Source organism: Acomys russatus, chromosome 5, assembly GCF_903995435.1.
Source record: "Acomys russatus chromosome 5, mAcoRus1.1, whole genome shotgun sequence".
NCBI classification, from domain to species: Eukaryota; Metazoa; Chordata; class Mammalia; order Rodentia; family Muridae; genus Acomys; species Acomys russatus.
In genome coordinates, this window is record NC_067141.1 from 56,280,911 (window position 1) to 56,296,819 (window position 15,909).

The 15,909-nt window shown below is 43.6% G+C and overlaps 1 protein-coding gene across 7 annotated transcripts in view; it reads right to left on the reverse strand.

Moving 5' to 3' along the window:
- Cpeb3 (cytoplasmic polyadenylation element binding protein 3) overlaps window positions 1–15,909 on the reverse strand; it is a 195,357-nt gene that overhangs the window by 3,782 nt on the left and 175,666 nt on the right. The gene's annotated exons all lie outside the window — the stretch shown is intronic.

The following is a 15,909-nucleotide window of genomic DNA, read 5'->3' on the forward strand; positions in this document are numbered from 1 at the left end:
ATGTACATGCATGTCCATTTATGAGAACTTAGGTGGGCAGACAGTATTTGATTTTAACTTTAAAAAGATTTGTGTGTTTTTATAATGTCTGCGTATGTGCACATGCGTGTGCAGGTATATATATATATATAGGCCTTTTGGTAAAGCTGTGAGCCAGCAAGTCTCAGGAATCCTCCTGTCTCAGCCTTCCTTGGAGTTGGAGTTACAGGCATTTGTGGGGAAGTATATTACGCAGGTGCTGGGATTGGAACTCTGGTCCTCAAGACTATGGAGCAGTGCCCTGAAATGTTGAGCCACCTCTCCACGTTCAGTGTTCTTGTTTCTGAGGAACTCCCAAGTTCTTTTCCACAGCAGCTATAGACCATGTTACATTCCAACCCACAGAGGAGCAGGGCACCAACCTGTGCTTACGTGCCAATGCTTTCCATTTGTAGGTTACAACCATCCTGGTGGGGAGGATATGGCCTCACCATGGCTAAGATTATGATTGGTATTTACTTAATAACCAAGGATATTTAGTTTCTTTTCATCCATCTTTGTCCTTTTTTTTTTTTTTTTTTTTTTTTAAAGATAGGCTTTGGACTCATGATCCAGCTATCTCAGAGTTCTCGGGGCTGTGAAGGAAGGCATGCGCCACTACCCCAAGCCTGGCTATGTATATGTCCTCTCTAGAGAAAGGCCCATTCCAATCTGTTGGTTTCAAGTGGGTCATCTTTCTGTTGCTGAGTTGAAGAGTTCTTTATATGTTCTGGAGTCATCCTCCATGGTCTAGAATGGGCAATAGCTTTTCCACTCTAGAAGCTGCCATTTCACTGTTTGGACAATATCCTCTGATACAGAAAGTAGGTCATCTGCCCGTAGCATACCTGAAAAGGCAATGTGACCAGAGTGACTCTTCTAGCTGTTTAAACTGGCTTCCAGCTGAGCTTGGTAGCAGCAGACTTTGTGAGGCGTTTGCAGAATCCAGTCAGAACTGTGGAAGACCTCAGGCTGGCCAAGCTGAAGTCTTACTACCAGCTGTAGGAGTTTCCCCCTGAGCTGCATTTCCAGAGGACAGGCATTTCCTTTCTGTGATGCTAAGATATCTTGACTTTTGATTTTTTTTTTCCAAAAGTAAACGCACACCTTTAATCCCAGCACGTGGGAGGCAGAAGCAGGAAGATCTCTGAGTTTCAGGCCTACTGAGTTCCAGGACAGCCAAGGCTACACAGAGAAACTTTGTTGAGACAGGGTTTCTTTGTGTACTTCTGGTTGTCCTGGATTCACTTTGTAGACCAGGCTGGCTTCGAACTCATAGAGATCAGCCTGCCTCTGCCTCCCGAGTGCTGGGATTAAAAGTGTGTGCCACCGTGCCCAGCAGAAACCCTGTCATGAAAAACCAACAAGTAAATATTGTGCTGTGCCAGGTATGATCACACATGCCTGTGATTTCAGAGTTCAGGAGAGAGAGGCAGAAGATCAGGAGTTTAAGGTAATCCTACAGGAGTCCCTGTTTCAACAACACATGCATGCACGCCTTCTGTTCCCTCATAAACAGGCAGCATGAAGCCCTGGTAGAGTCAGGTAATACAGCACACCCCACTTTACTTTTCTGTCACCCCTTTATACTGCTATCACTTCTAACACTTTCCTTTTAAGTTCGTGAATTCTTGTCATTTTTATTTTCACATAATTAATGCCAGTCAGACGAGTTTAAACAGAGCACCGGCTTTTGCACAGTACCGCAGTCTGGGAGGCCTTTGCTGAAGACCTCACTCGGCTTCCTCCAGATGGGGGAGTGGAGCTGACTTCAGTATGTAAGGCGTCTGAGGGCCAGAGGCTTGCTAGAGATACACCAAGGAGACACCTTCCATGAAGGACACTGATCTTTGTTGTCCCATGCCACTACAGGAGGGTGATTATTTTGTACCAAGTGGATTTGCCCATGTGACTAGTATTTATAAGCTAAAGAATGCGTTGCCAACTACCAGCCAACATCACTAAACAATGGAGGGTAGGACACAGTTCTTCCCTAAAATAATGTTTCTCTAAAATAGTTTCTGAGGTAGAAGCCACAAGCATGAGGCCTGAGCATAGTCACAGCACCCACATAAAAGCCAGACATCAGTCATTTCAACATGGAAGGCAGGGCAGGAGGCTCATCAGAGCTTGCTGCCTGTTAGTCTGGCCAATTAGTGAGGCAGAGGTTTAATGATACACTTTGTCTCAAAAAATAAAGTGGAGAGTAATTGACACACCCACATCAACCTCTGATCTACACACACACACACACACACACACACACACACACACACACACACACACACACTCTGCCACTCATGAGGCAGAGACAGGCAGATCTCTGAGTTTGAGGCTAGCCTGGCCTACAGAGTGAGTTCTAGGATAGCCACAGCTACACAGAGAAACCCTGTCTTGAAAAGCCATAAAATAAAATAGATCGATAGATAAATTAAATTGAATTAATAACTTAAAACAAAAGTTCCCTAAAGGCATTCCTAAACTCTGTAGTTTCTGCCATATTCCTAACACCATCTGTACTACTTTCTGGTAACTATCCAAATTAATTCTACTTTTCTCGTTAAAGAAATACAACAGAAAAGAAGCTGGTCTCTCTGTCAGCCACCTAAATCACTCAGTCTTAGGGTATTAATTCAGCCATGATACTGATGACATAAGGTCTATCCACAAAAGCCCAAATACTGAAGTCCTAGGCAGAGCCAACCACAAAAAAGAAGTTGGCCCATTATTTCCAGGAGACTCAAAGACACGGGATGTGAGAATGACATACAGAAACAGACCCACAACCGCACGGGGTGACCAGGCCCAAGGACACTGAAAGTGCCTGTGGTGCAGTGATGTCATCCTATAGATACGGGGAACTGATGCAGAACCTTGGGTAGGAGGGAGACTGCAGGTAGCTAATTAAGAATTATACAGACAAAATAAAAAGTCAGACATCAGCAAAATGATCTCGACGCTCTGTCTCTGACAATCAAAATACTGACCTCCCAAGTCTAGTAGAAAAATTAAGTAACTCTTAAAGGCAGAGAAAAGGCAGGATGGGAGCATGAGCAGGTGCAGGAGTCTCTCCCCGATCAGGAGGTCTGTCCTGACGAGACGAGGCTCCGGCCAAGGGCAGCTGCAGTGTGGCTTCTGTTTTGAAGCTGTACTAAGGGCAGCCAGACTGTACGCCCTTGATGAGAGCGACCACTCAGATAGGCCAATCAGATATCTAGCCATCCTGGGGCAAGTAAGGAATGCTCCCAGGTGGCTGGGTGGAAGGCAATTAACAGCCAACTGCAGATGGCGGAGTGCAAGCCGACAAGCTGGAAAAAGAGGCTGCCTGAAGCGATGTCAGCTAAACAGAAATGAACGCAAGGCTCATCTCTGGTCACAGTCATGTTGGGCAGAACGGCAAATAGGAGGAAACCAACAAAAAGGAGAGACCTAACTATGAGATTTGCAGAAGATCTTCAGGCGGAAGTGAGGGAATGGAGAGGGAATGGCTCAGTAGTCAAGAGCTCTGGCTGGTCAGTTCCCACATGGCAGCTCATGACTGACTGTAACTCCAGTTTCAGGGGATCCAACACCCTCACACAGACATACATAAAGGCAAAACACAGATGCACATAAAATAAATAAATCTGAAAAAAGAAGGAGGAGGAGGAAGAAAGTGGGCCTGGACGAGGGGATAGCTCAGTTGGCAAAATGCTTCCTACACAAGCATGGGGATTTAAGTTTGGATGCTCACATAAACACAGACATGACTGTGAATCTGTAAGCCCAGTGCTGGCGGCACACAGATGTGGGTGGGTAGGGGTGGGGCTCTCTGGTCAACCAGGCTAGCAGAAGCGGTGAGCTCTAGGTTCAGTGAGGGACTCTGTCTCAAAAAACAAAACAAAACAGTAAAATATGGTTGAGAACAATAGAGGAACACCTGAAGAAGACCTCTGCCCCGCACCAATATGGGCATACACCACAGAGATGGGGAGCGGAGGGGAGGAGAGCAATGATATGGAGATCACGGTGTGAAAGGCCATAGTAAACTATTCAGAGGCCCCCTTAACCCACATAAGATCGCTCTCAACCATCTGTAACGTCACATCCAGGGGATCTGCCTTCCTCTTCTGGCCCTGATGGGCATGCACTCATGTGCATATCCCCACATAGATATATACTCCTCACACCTGTAATTTAATGTAAAATGAAAGAAGTTCCTGAGGTCTGAGAAAATCTGAACAAACTTATCATCTCAGTGAACCAATTCTGACAGTGGTCGTTTAAACAGTATGGCCTGGGCCTCAGTGCTTTGGCAGGATCCATTTAGAATGGTGCAGGTCACAGTTTGCGTCACTCCTGTTTCTGCCAAGCCTTTGAAGAGTCATCTTCATCAAAGCCACAAATGGAATTTCCAAAGTAGAGACTGGTGGGCACAAGTCGGAATGCATCAGATTCTTTAAATACACTATGTGAGGGCTGGGGAAGGGCAGTGTCGAGAAGTGTTCAAACGTTAAGAGTTAGGTCTGATGGTCCCTGTTCCAGGTTGGCCTGAATGCGACTAGGGTATTCCATGAAAGGCCCCTGGATCACTGAGTAGGACATGTCCTATCACCTAGAGCAATACATCTTCTTGCAAAAACCATTTCATGGGAGGGCCCAACGCCTCTAACAGGATGCACTCAGAATTTTCTTGGCTTGAAGCAGAGACGATATCCAGACCTAAAAACCATAGCAACCTCATTACTACTCCCACGAGTTACCTTGTCCACCCAGTGCTAATGCAGGTACCCCACCAGTAGGCTGGCCAGGAATAGCAAAATATAATGCTTAGTTTCAACTGTCTGTGAGCTGAAATCCCGCAGCTTAAAAAGCAGATGGCAGATGCCTAGGAAATGAAAGGAGCGATGTGCAAATAGATTTTTGCTAGCAATAAAAACCACCCACAATCTTCCAGATATAGCAAATTCACAATTATTAATTTTAGAGATGCCCTGGGGAAGATAGGAAAAAATCTATAGGGGGAATGGGTTGGATTTTATTTTCTTTTGCTTTATAAGGATAATCTTTACCATTTTCACATTCCAAGGTACCAGGAGGTGAAAGGTTTAAGACGATCCTGATGTCATCTCCGTAGTTGGAACTGTGATTACACAGCACAGACCTTTGCCAATGCCTTCACTAAGTTTTATTGAGTGTGGGTATCTGTGAGATCTCTAGCCGTAAGATAACCCCTTTTAAAATATTACATTAAAAAATTCTTTTGTGTGAGTGTGAGCCACATATGCTCGTAGAGGTCAGAGAACAATCTGTGGTAGCTGTCCCCTCCACCACATGGGTCCTAGGAACGAGACTCGGGCCATCAGGCTTAGTGGTGAGTGTGTTTCAGCAGAGACCCACATGGCACATGGCCGAGCCCTCCAGCTTGGCTTCTCCATGCTGCTCGTGGGGATGGGATTGAGATGTAAGCGCAAATCAACCCTCAGCCAAGGACTGCGAACAAAAGCTGCACCATGTGGAAAACAAGGAGTTAAAGGACTGTCACAGTGTCACTCCCTCAAGGCACCCAGGCACAGACTCTGAGTCACTTGGGACTGCTTCCTTTACCCTACTGGGTTTATACCAGCAAGAATAAGAACTTCTGCCTTGTGAGAATAAGTAAGCACTCACCAAGAGACTGCGTGCTGGCTGACGCCACTTACAATAAGTTTGGGGACACTGAGGGCTGTGCTAGAGTAAATAGCTAGGGTAGTCCTTTCTCACTAGTGGTCCCAGAAGGCACAGCTCCGCTCAAGCATGGGCCAGAAAGAAGGGATGCTTTGATCCTGCATCTCACTGTGCTGCTCTCGGTCCCCTCACTCTTCTGCCTTGGGCTCCTGAGGAGCTGGAATCATGAGGCCTGCATTGCTGTGCACAGCAAGAAGAGCATGTGTATCACACTGAAATGGGGTGTTCACACAACAATGACCACAAGCCCCGAGACCCGGAAAGACAGACGAGGAGAAGCCAGAGAGCTCCCACGCCACTCTCAAATTTCACTGCATCACACAAATATGGTCCTTTAAAAAAAGACTTTCTAGAGCTGGAGAGACGGCTCAGTGGTTAAGGGCACTGTCTGCTCTTCCAAAGGACCTGGGTTCAATTCCCAGAACCCATATGGCAGCTCACAACTGTCTGTAATTTCAGTTCCATTGCCCACATACCAATGCACATAAAATGAAATTAAATAAATTAAAAAAAAAAAAAAAAAAAAAGACTTTCTAATTAAAGGATTCAAGCCTCGGGTTTCAAAAGTAGCCTCGGTTAGACTAGTTCCTTGGTTTGGGGTGCTGATTCCTCCCCAAGGGGCCCAAGTAGACAAAGGTATAACTATAGCCAGGAAGCTTTTACACCAGAACAGAAGGGGTAAATCATAGCAGTGAGAAACAGGCTGGGTTACAGGAGCCCAGGCCTCAGACCCAGGCAGAAATCACCTAAGCCCTCACACTTGTAGCTATTGAGTCATTTATATATTCCAGCTGTGACTGGCCAGGGACAAACTGTAATATCAACACTTCACTTATTATGGCTAATGGATCGTCTTAATCTCCAAGGAGCTAAAGATACAATGCCTTACTTAAAGTACTTGCAAAGAAAGGGGCAATAGATAGCATCTCATTAAATGAAAAAGGGGTTATTTTAAAGAGCACAAAAGAACACATTATATGTCATTGCTTGGCTATTACAATGCTCTTTAAACTAAAGTGTTTTGGCTTTTTATTTTGTTTAGTTTTTTGTTTCCCACCCCCCACCCCGCCCATAGACAGGGTTTCTCTGTGTAGCCTTAACTGTCCTGGAGTCAGTTTTTAGGCCAGGCTGGCTTCAAACTCACATCAATCTGCCTGCCTCCCGAGTGCTGGGATTAAAGGGAAAAGTACTTTTTTAAAAAAGCCCCAACTTGGTTAATTGAAACTCAGTCTCTCTAGCCCTCAATATTAAGCTAAAATAGTAAAGGAAATATTATTTATCAATGATATTTTAAAGTTTATTAAGACATTTTAGGAGTTGAGGCTACAGCTCAGTTGGTAGAGTACATGAACAGCATGCAGAGTTCGGGGTTTGATGCCCAGCACACAAAGCGACTATGGCGGCAAAGGCCTGTAATCCAAACACTAAGGAGCTAGAGGCAGGAAGAATTAGAAGTTCAAGGTCAACCTTGGCTAACAATAAAGTGTGAGGTTAGCCTGCACGGCTCAAAAAGAAGACAGACAGAGGGACCTGTTGGGTTGAAAGAGGAAGTGAGAGGGGATGAAAGAGTAACAATGGGCTAAATAACCAAGATACATTATACACATGTGGGCTAGGGACACGGCTCAGCATTGCGCTTCCAGAGGACCCAAGCTGGAGCCCAGCACACATGTAGGACAGCTCCTATTACATACATGTATGAAATCATCAAGGAATAAATTAATTAAAAATAATGTAGTGCCATTTTTGATGTTCAAAAAAAAAAATCACTAGAAAATCTCAAGTAGCCAAAGAAAAGAGGTAAGTTAGGGGGCTGGGGATCTAGCTCGGTGGTGAAACTCCTGACTGGCATGCAAGGGGCCCTGCGTTTGACCACTAATATCACATAAGCCATAAAACTAAAGGGCTATCAACTACACCTTCAGTGCCCTGTCAGCATCACCACAGACGTGCCTCATGCAAACCCCCTGTAGCTGTATACTAAATTGTGTGCTTCTTTCATGTAATTTGAACATGGAGAACTGAGGGACACTGAAAGCACAGTGTTTTTCCTAGAACATTCTCCCTGCATAATGTGTCTTAGGAGGGTCCTATGATAAAAAATTGTGGACATGTATGAAAATATCACAAAGAAATCGTTATATATGCTAATTTAAAATAGCAATTTACAATGAGGACATTACTTGTGGGAAACTTGTCTCTTTCTTGGATCTCTACAATGAAGGTTAGCATGTAAAAATTTCTAATACGTCCTAAATAGACTATATATCTAACTAATTTGAGCAAGCATTTTCAAATGTTTTTGATGCATAGGCAGATTTTTAAACATAAGATAGATTTTAAACAAATCCCTAGAGACTCATGTTTCATGGGACACACTAATCACAGTGACATGCCTGGGTAGAACAGACCTGCCTTCCCAGAGTCCCCCTCTGCTTAAAAACTTAAAATTCAACAAATATGTGGTTCCTTTTAACTCCCCAAATTCTAGTTATAGCCTTTAATGAACAACTCCAAATACCACCCATGCAGAGTCAGAGAAATCAGTGTGTTAGCAGCGGTACTAAATATTGGCATTGGCACTGCTTTCTGGTTTTCAAAAACTCTCTCTCTCTCTCATAGGGGCAGAGGAGACCGTGGTTCTTGTAAGATATATAGTATAAGAGCTGGGAGATGGTTCAGCGGATAAAAAACTTGTTGGACAAGTGTGAGGCCTGGATCTGGGATCTCACAAAGCCACACAAGCTGGGCAGGCATAACAACTGCCTGTCATTCCAGCACTTGGGAGGCAGAGACAAGGCATCCTTGGAACAAGCTGGCTAGCTAGACTAGCTGCGACTGGTGCGCTCCAGGTTCACTAAGAGACATTGACACAATAAATCGGGTGAAGAATGACTGAGGAATATGACCTGGTGTCAACTGGGTGCCTCCATGCACATGTGCATACATACACACATGCAAACACACATACACCACGATAACATCGGCACACCACAAAAGGTCTGTTAGCAGAGAGTGAAGACCTTCTATTGGCTGATTCTAATCTATTCCTTTTCACTAATAAAAAAATAAAAAAATAAAAAAAGGTTTTGTGAGCTGAAATGACAGCGCCCATCCAGTGTCCACTGACAACAAGTCTTACAAATTGAGCTTAGATGTTCCAGAAGACGACATGACCAAGTCGTGCTAACCAATTGCCAGAGTGGGCTTAAATTCTGATAAACAGATTGCGCCTATCAGTCCAATCATAGATTTCTGTTAAGACTGAGTATGATTCAGCTGACGTTTATATACTTTATATTGTTTTATACTTATCATATAAAGCAGACAGAAGAGTAGGAAAATGCCCATGTAAAAAGAGTGCCCATTTTCAGTGGTTTCCTTTCCCACTAAAGGAACCCTTCACGTCTAAGTGACCCAGATGTGAGCTACACAGAAGACTAGATTTCAGGAATTTCATAGCCTGTATGCATCATTTGGCATCACTTCTAAAAATACCACTAAAACAGATGATGAGCACAGAGGCCATCTTTTGCTCTTGTTATACTTAACTATTTTAGACTATTTCAGTTTTTTTTTTTCATAAAAATACCATTAAAAAGAATACAAGCAAACTTTAATACTAATTTCTATTCCAGTTAAGGTTCAAAATCTTTTCATTATCAGAGAAAAGGTACTGACTGGAAAAGCACTTCTTTCTAAGCAAAATAGAAAAACAAAACAAAACAAAAGCAAAACGAAACAAAACTCTCCAGTCCATTAAATGGAAAATGAAAGAGGAACTTTAAATCCCCACCTGAGCCTGGGCTAACCTCTAACAGTGTTAGTAGACTGATGCCTGGGTTAAATGTTTTTAGTGCTATCTTCAACTAAACATTTCCCTTATACTAAAGGACTGCATAGGTCTGTTAAAGGTGGGGGAGGGGAGGGAGACAATAATTAGCTGTGGACATATGGTTAGGCACAGTGTAAATGAGCCAAGTTCATCAGTCATACAGATAACATCTGTATCACTCAGTAAGAGCCCAACCCACCTATTCATCTGCTCTTTTCTTTATCTCTGGAACACAATGGACACTTAGGCTGGTGGTCTTATTACCAGAGAACCCTCTGGCCTTGTTTAAGGCCACAGCACAAAGGAGGAAAAGTCAATTCTCAAGCTAGTACTTTTAAGCAGGAACATGGGTAGGCATAACTGATCCCCTACGATACTCTAAGGATCAGAGTTCAAGGCCAGCCTGGAACATGCAATAAGAGCTTGTCTACAAAGGACATAAAAGTCAAAGTAACTGTAAAAAGCATAGGAAACCTTCAGACTTATTTTGTAAATGCTCTGGTACATTCAGAGACACACTGGAGCGATCCCAGCAATTCCACGTGTTCCTTGTTCCATGGAGCAGATGATGGGTTTTCTGTTTTGTTTTGTTGTTGTTTTGTTTTTGGTGTTTTGCCTGCATGTGTCTGTGTGAGGGTGTCAGATTCCCTGGAACTGGAGTCACAGATAGTTCTGAGCTGCTATGTGGGTGATAGGAATTGAACCTGGGTCCTCTGGAAGAGCAGCCAGTGTTTTAACCACTGAGCTATCTCACCAGGCCCGGAGTAAATGTTCTTTAAAAGTTATTTAAAATACTGAAACAAGTAAAAGTCTTTTGTTATAGCTTTTCATCCATCTATCTATCTATCTATCTATCTATCTACCTATCTATCTATCATTTATTTATTTTCGAGGACAGGGTTTTTTTTCTGTGTAGTCTGGCTGGCCTAGAACCTACTGTGTAAACTAGGCTGGCCTCAAACGCAGAGATTTGCCTGTCTTTGCCTCCCAAATGTTGGAATTGATGGTGAGTACCACCACCACGTGGCTTTCTTTTTATTTTTTGAAGAAGTGTCTCATTATACAACTCAAGTGGGCCTCAAACTTACTACATAGCCCAGGCTGGTCTTGAACGCATAACTTTCCTGTATGAGGCTCCCTGGGATCATAGGCACCTGACAGTTATTCTCAATCAATGGGCTGTGACCGTTTTGGCAAATCTCTATCTCTAAAAATATTTACACTACAACTCATAACAGTACCAAAATTACAGTTATGAAGTAGCAATGAAAATAATTTTGTGGTTGGTGTCACCACAACATGAGGAACTGTATTAAAGCATTAAAAAGGTTAAGAACCAGCCGGATGTGGTGGCACACGCCTTTAACCCCAGCACTTGGGAGGCAGAGGCAGGTAGATCTCTGTAAGTTCGAGGCCAGCCTGGTCTACAAAGCAATTCCAGGACAGCCAAGACTACACAAAGAGACCCTGTCTTGAAAAACCAAACCAAACCAAAACAAAACAAAAAGAAAGGTCGAGAACCACCGTGTTAAACAAATACAAAATTTAGTAAGGGACCTGTAGGGTTTTTTGGTTGGTTGGTTGATTGTTTTTGTTGTTGTTGTTGTTTTGGTCTTTTGAGACAGAGTCTTTCTGTGTAGCTCTGGCTGTTCTGGAATTTGGCTGGCCTTGAACTCAGAGATCTGCCTGCCTCTGCCACCCCTGCCTCAACCAAGTGCTGGGATTGAAAGTGTGCACCTGGTGGGACCATGATGTTTAAATTTAGGTTTGAGCCTGTAAGGTTTCATGGACAAAGTGAGTTTGAAGAGTCTTTGAGCCCTAAGGGATGTAGCCCAGTGGGAGAACCTCCATCCCCAGCACTGCACGAGAGGGAGAAATACAATACTAGGCCTGAGATGAGCAGTGTGCCAGAGGGAGCAGCTCTGCCTGACTTGACCGGCACCTTAAGGAACTCCAAGCATTTAGTCTCCCCTGTTGTAGACTAAAGGATACAGACCAGCTCAGGCCTACAGTTAAGTCCAAGTTTAATAAACTATTAACTGTCTAAGAATACTTTCTGATATTCTAAGTAGCAGAATAGAATTTTTTTCTTATCCAGTGTAACTAAGCAGAAAAGAGAAGCTGAGAAAAGAGTGTGTAGTGGACAGACAGACATGGTGGAGGTCAGAAGAGAGGGATTTCCCATTTGGTCTACCTCTCAATCATCATTCAATCAACAGACCCCTCATTGATAAATATTCAACTGTCCATTGCCTGTCATATTCTGAATATACAATCACTACTCAGAAGGACGTTCACTGCCCTCATGGACTGTACAGTGTGTAGTACAGTAGATGGACTTTAAGCAAAATATGACTCCATTACCCTTGTACTCAATGTTACAAAGGGCTAGAAGGTAAGTGGCATGATGGTCTGTGGGAGGAGCTATGAGCGCCAATGAATAAATAATTCCTAAAATTACCACAATGATGGTGAGGTCTAGAGGAAAGATATTAACTAGGTAATTGTAGATGTGACCCTGAGAAATGGAGAATAAGGCCAGCTATGGCTGGCTCAGGATAATGAAGGTATGAAAGGAAAGCAAGCATGTGTATGAAGGGTCATTTAGGTGAGTTTAAGGTTATTCATTTGTTTGTTTTGACCTTTATCCAAAAGGCAGTAGAATGTAACCAAAGGTTTAAATAGAGTAGTGATTTATTTTAAATTATGAGATTATAAGAATGACTATAATCCCAGCACCCAGTAGGCTGAGGCTGGAAGATCATGAGCTTGTGGTCACCCTGGGAGGCCTTATCTCAAACAAAATATAAACTAAGAACAAAGAATGATTTAGACAGAGACTACAGGAAGCAACTCTAGTTGTCCAGTGAGAGGCAGCCCAGCCACCCTCGTTTATTCTACACACAGCCCAGTGCTCATCCTGGGCCAGACTCTCCCAGTACTTATGTGTCAGAGTCAAGATCAAGCTGTGGATCTGTAAGGACTAGCAGTTACTGCCCATTGGTCCCATCAATCCCCTGTTGGTCCTCCTGTGGCTGGACATGCTACAGCAGTAAGTCATTGTGGTAAGGATGCAGCAACTCCTCAACAAAGGGAACCCAAGACACATCCACAACAGGGGTCAGAAGTGCCTAGGCCACACTATTCCTGACTCTGAAGAGCACAGGTTAACAGGGTCCCCTCCCTACAGCCACATGAATACAGAAGATACAGGCAGTGTGCGCCACAGGGTCCCCTCCCTACAGCCATGTGAATACAGAAGATACAGGCAGTGTGCGCCACAGGGTCCCCTCCCTACAGCCATGTGAATACAGAGGACACTTGCAGTGTGAACCTGCTCATAGGTTAACTAAGCAGGGTCTCCTCTCTACGGCCATATGAATACAGAGGATATTTGCAGTGCGCGCCTGCTCACAGGTTAACTAAGCAGGGGCCACTCCCTACAGCCATGTGAATACAGAGGATACAAGCAGTGTGCACCTGCTGCCAGTGTAGCTGATACATAGCTGATTCTCTTACTGCACACACAAGGTTAGATGTGAAAATACCTCTATGGTCTAGAAACGATCTTGGTGACAGGTACGTGGTACAAAATGTACTAAAGACATTTCAATTGTAGTCTTTAAATGGGGGAGTTATGATTGTCATTTATGACGCTTATGAATGTCATAAAACATCAATAAAGTTGTCACAAACCACCTGTCCTCAAATATGGTAAGATTAATGGATGAGTGAAAGGAAAGCAAACTGTCAAAGCTACAGGATTGACTGTTTCAATGAATGTTGAATATTGACTTTTTTGATTTTGTTTTGGATTTTTGGGAGACAGGGCTCTTTTGTGTAGCCTTGGCTGTCCTGGGCTCCCTTTGTAGACCAGGCTGGCCTTGAACTCATCAATCTGCCTGCCTCTGCCTCCCGAGTGCTGGGTTTTTAAAGGTGTGCATCACTATGCCCAGCCTGAATATTGGCATGTTTTACAGGAATATGTAAGTCAGTAATTCTCTTAGCTAGAAAAAAAAAAAATTAAATCTACAAAGGTCATATAAATTACTCCATCTAAAATCTTAATCTCAGAAATAATAATAATAAACAAACATAGATTGTCAAGAGATGCCTTTGCTGAAAACTTCAGTGGACAGAAAATAGATAAAGGCTGTATTGATTTCTTCTTTAGCGCCTGCACTGATAAGAATATAAATGGCCATAGCCTCCCAAGGTTCTAGGCACTTAATGAACTGTGGGGCCTGATGTCCAAGCATGGCTGCTTTGCAGCGAGCCTCCATCACTCTTCTCATGGAATAGGCAGCGCAAGGGGTAAGGGCTGCCAAAGAAAGCAAGTACCTTAATGTGCCACGGCTCTACTGAATCTACATTTATACCTTTGCAGTCAGCAAAGGAGGTGATGAAGGTTGGTGCTATTTAAAGTAATCAGGGCTTAAAGGCAACTCCAGGCTCATAGAAGAAGAAGAGAGAACAGCATCTTAGAATATTCATAGCAACACAAATGGATTATGGGTACTTGTGAACACAGACCCATGATGTTTAGCCCAAGTTTCAGAAGCTTTACTATGAAATTATTGCTAAAACCCTATAAAGGCTATTCAGGAAAGATGTGCCTACAACAGACAGTCGATGTAATAGTACTGTTTAAGGAAATACAAATGTGCTTTTATATTGTGAAAGCTCTCTAGAAAGTCAAATTTAAATTTTAGAAGGAAGATGAGTAGAATTAAAAGTATGAATGAGCTTAAAACACATCTATGAAGGCTGCGGCTAATAGACTCAAAGTGCCAGAGACAAGCATTGTGTGGCTATGCTCAGCACAAGGACAAGAAGGGACATCAGGAAATGGGAGGGATTGTACTGTTTACAGTCAACCATGAGAAAGATGCCCAACCCCAGATGGAGTAGGCTCCCTCTCCTCCCAGTGAAGGAAATAGTCAGGGCAAACAAGGACATAAGGATGAATGGGGCTTCAAGAGAAGGAAGAGCCATACAAGGGCTCAGTCACCCTCAATGACTTCTAATGCTCCGACCTGGATGATTATTGGTGAATGAACACCCCCTCCCCTTCTCTCTCTCTCTCTCTCTCTCTCTCTCTCTCTCTCTCTCTCTCTCTCTCTCTGTTGGTTTTTTTGAGACAGGGTTTCTCTGTGTAGCTTTGGCTGTCCTAGACTCGCTTTGTAGACCAGGCTGGCCTCGAACTCACAGAAATCCGCCTACCTCTGCCTCCCGAGTGCTGGGATTAAAGGCGTGCGCCACCACGCCCGGCCCCTTTTCTCATTTATTATCCTCAGAGGGGGAACAAAGAAAGCTATTTTCACACTTGTGAGAACTTAATGTTCTCTGGGTAAATTTCACTGCCCAGGTTTACCAGTGATGTACGGGATTACAGACTGAGTATAAATATATCAGACATCCAAATGAACAGGCATAAGCAGGCAGGTCCCCCAGCAGTAGTGGCAGCAGAAGTTAAGAGAATCTTTCAAAAAGTACCATGTGTGGATTCAAAAAAGTTTATTGAACACCTCAGAGAGAACCCAGCAATAGGTACGCACTGGGATGAGTCCAAGACACACTGCACCTCTCTGTGTAGACCTTAGTCTTGTGTGAGAATTACTGTTAGAAAAGAGGAGGCTTGGGTACTTGAAAAACCAGGAAAGTTGAATCTTTGTCATTTTTCTGAGTCTCTATTAACTCAGAGTGTTTCAAGATTCTGGGGGAAAAAAACCTAATTTTAATTAACAAACAAGCCACTCCCACTTATTCTCAAGGAGTCCAAAGAATATTCACTGTAATTTGGTGAGATGCATGTGCTAACAAGACATCATCTTGCTGAATATAAAAAATCCATTACTGGGGACTGGAGAGTGGCTTAGGGGTTAAAAGCACTGACTGCTCTTCAGAGGGCTTGGGCTCAAATCCCAGCACCGACATGGCAGCTTATACTTGTCTGTAACTCAACGATCTGACACCCTCACACAGGCAAAACACCAATGTACATTGAAAAACAAGTTCATTACTAACTGAAACTCCCGCCTCCGCGCCCTCCCCCCCTGCAGCCCATGACACTATTGCTACAGACACCACACACTTGTCTCATAGGACATGGAATAATCAAGCTGGTTCTGATCTAGAAGCCTCGTCCCTACTTGCTAGTTTTCATAATTTTGGAAGGGTCTATGCATACTACCAGGGGAGAAATGTAACCAACAGCTTTACCCAGCTGTGAATATACAAGCAACAATAGCAACGGGCCAGGTAAGATTTGTCCGCTGGTACAATAGTGGCATGAATGTTATGAACTTTCTGGTTGGATTTAAGGCCCACTCCATAAACATGGAACTCAT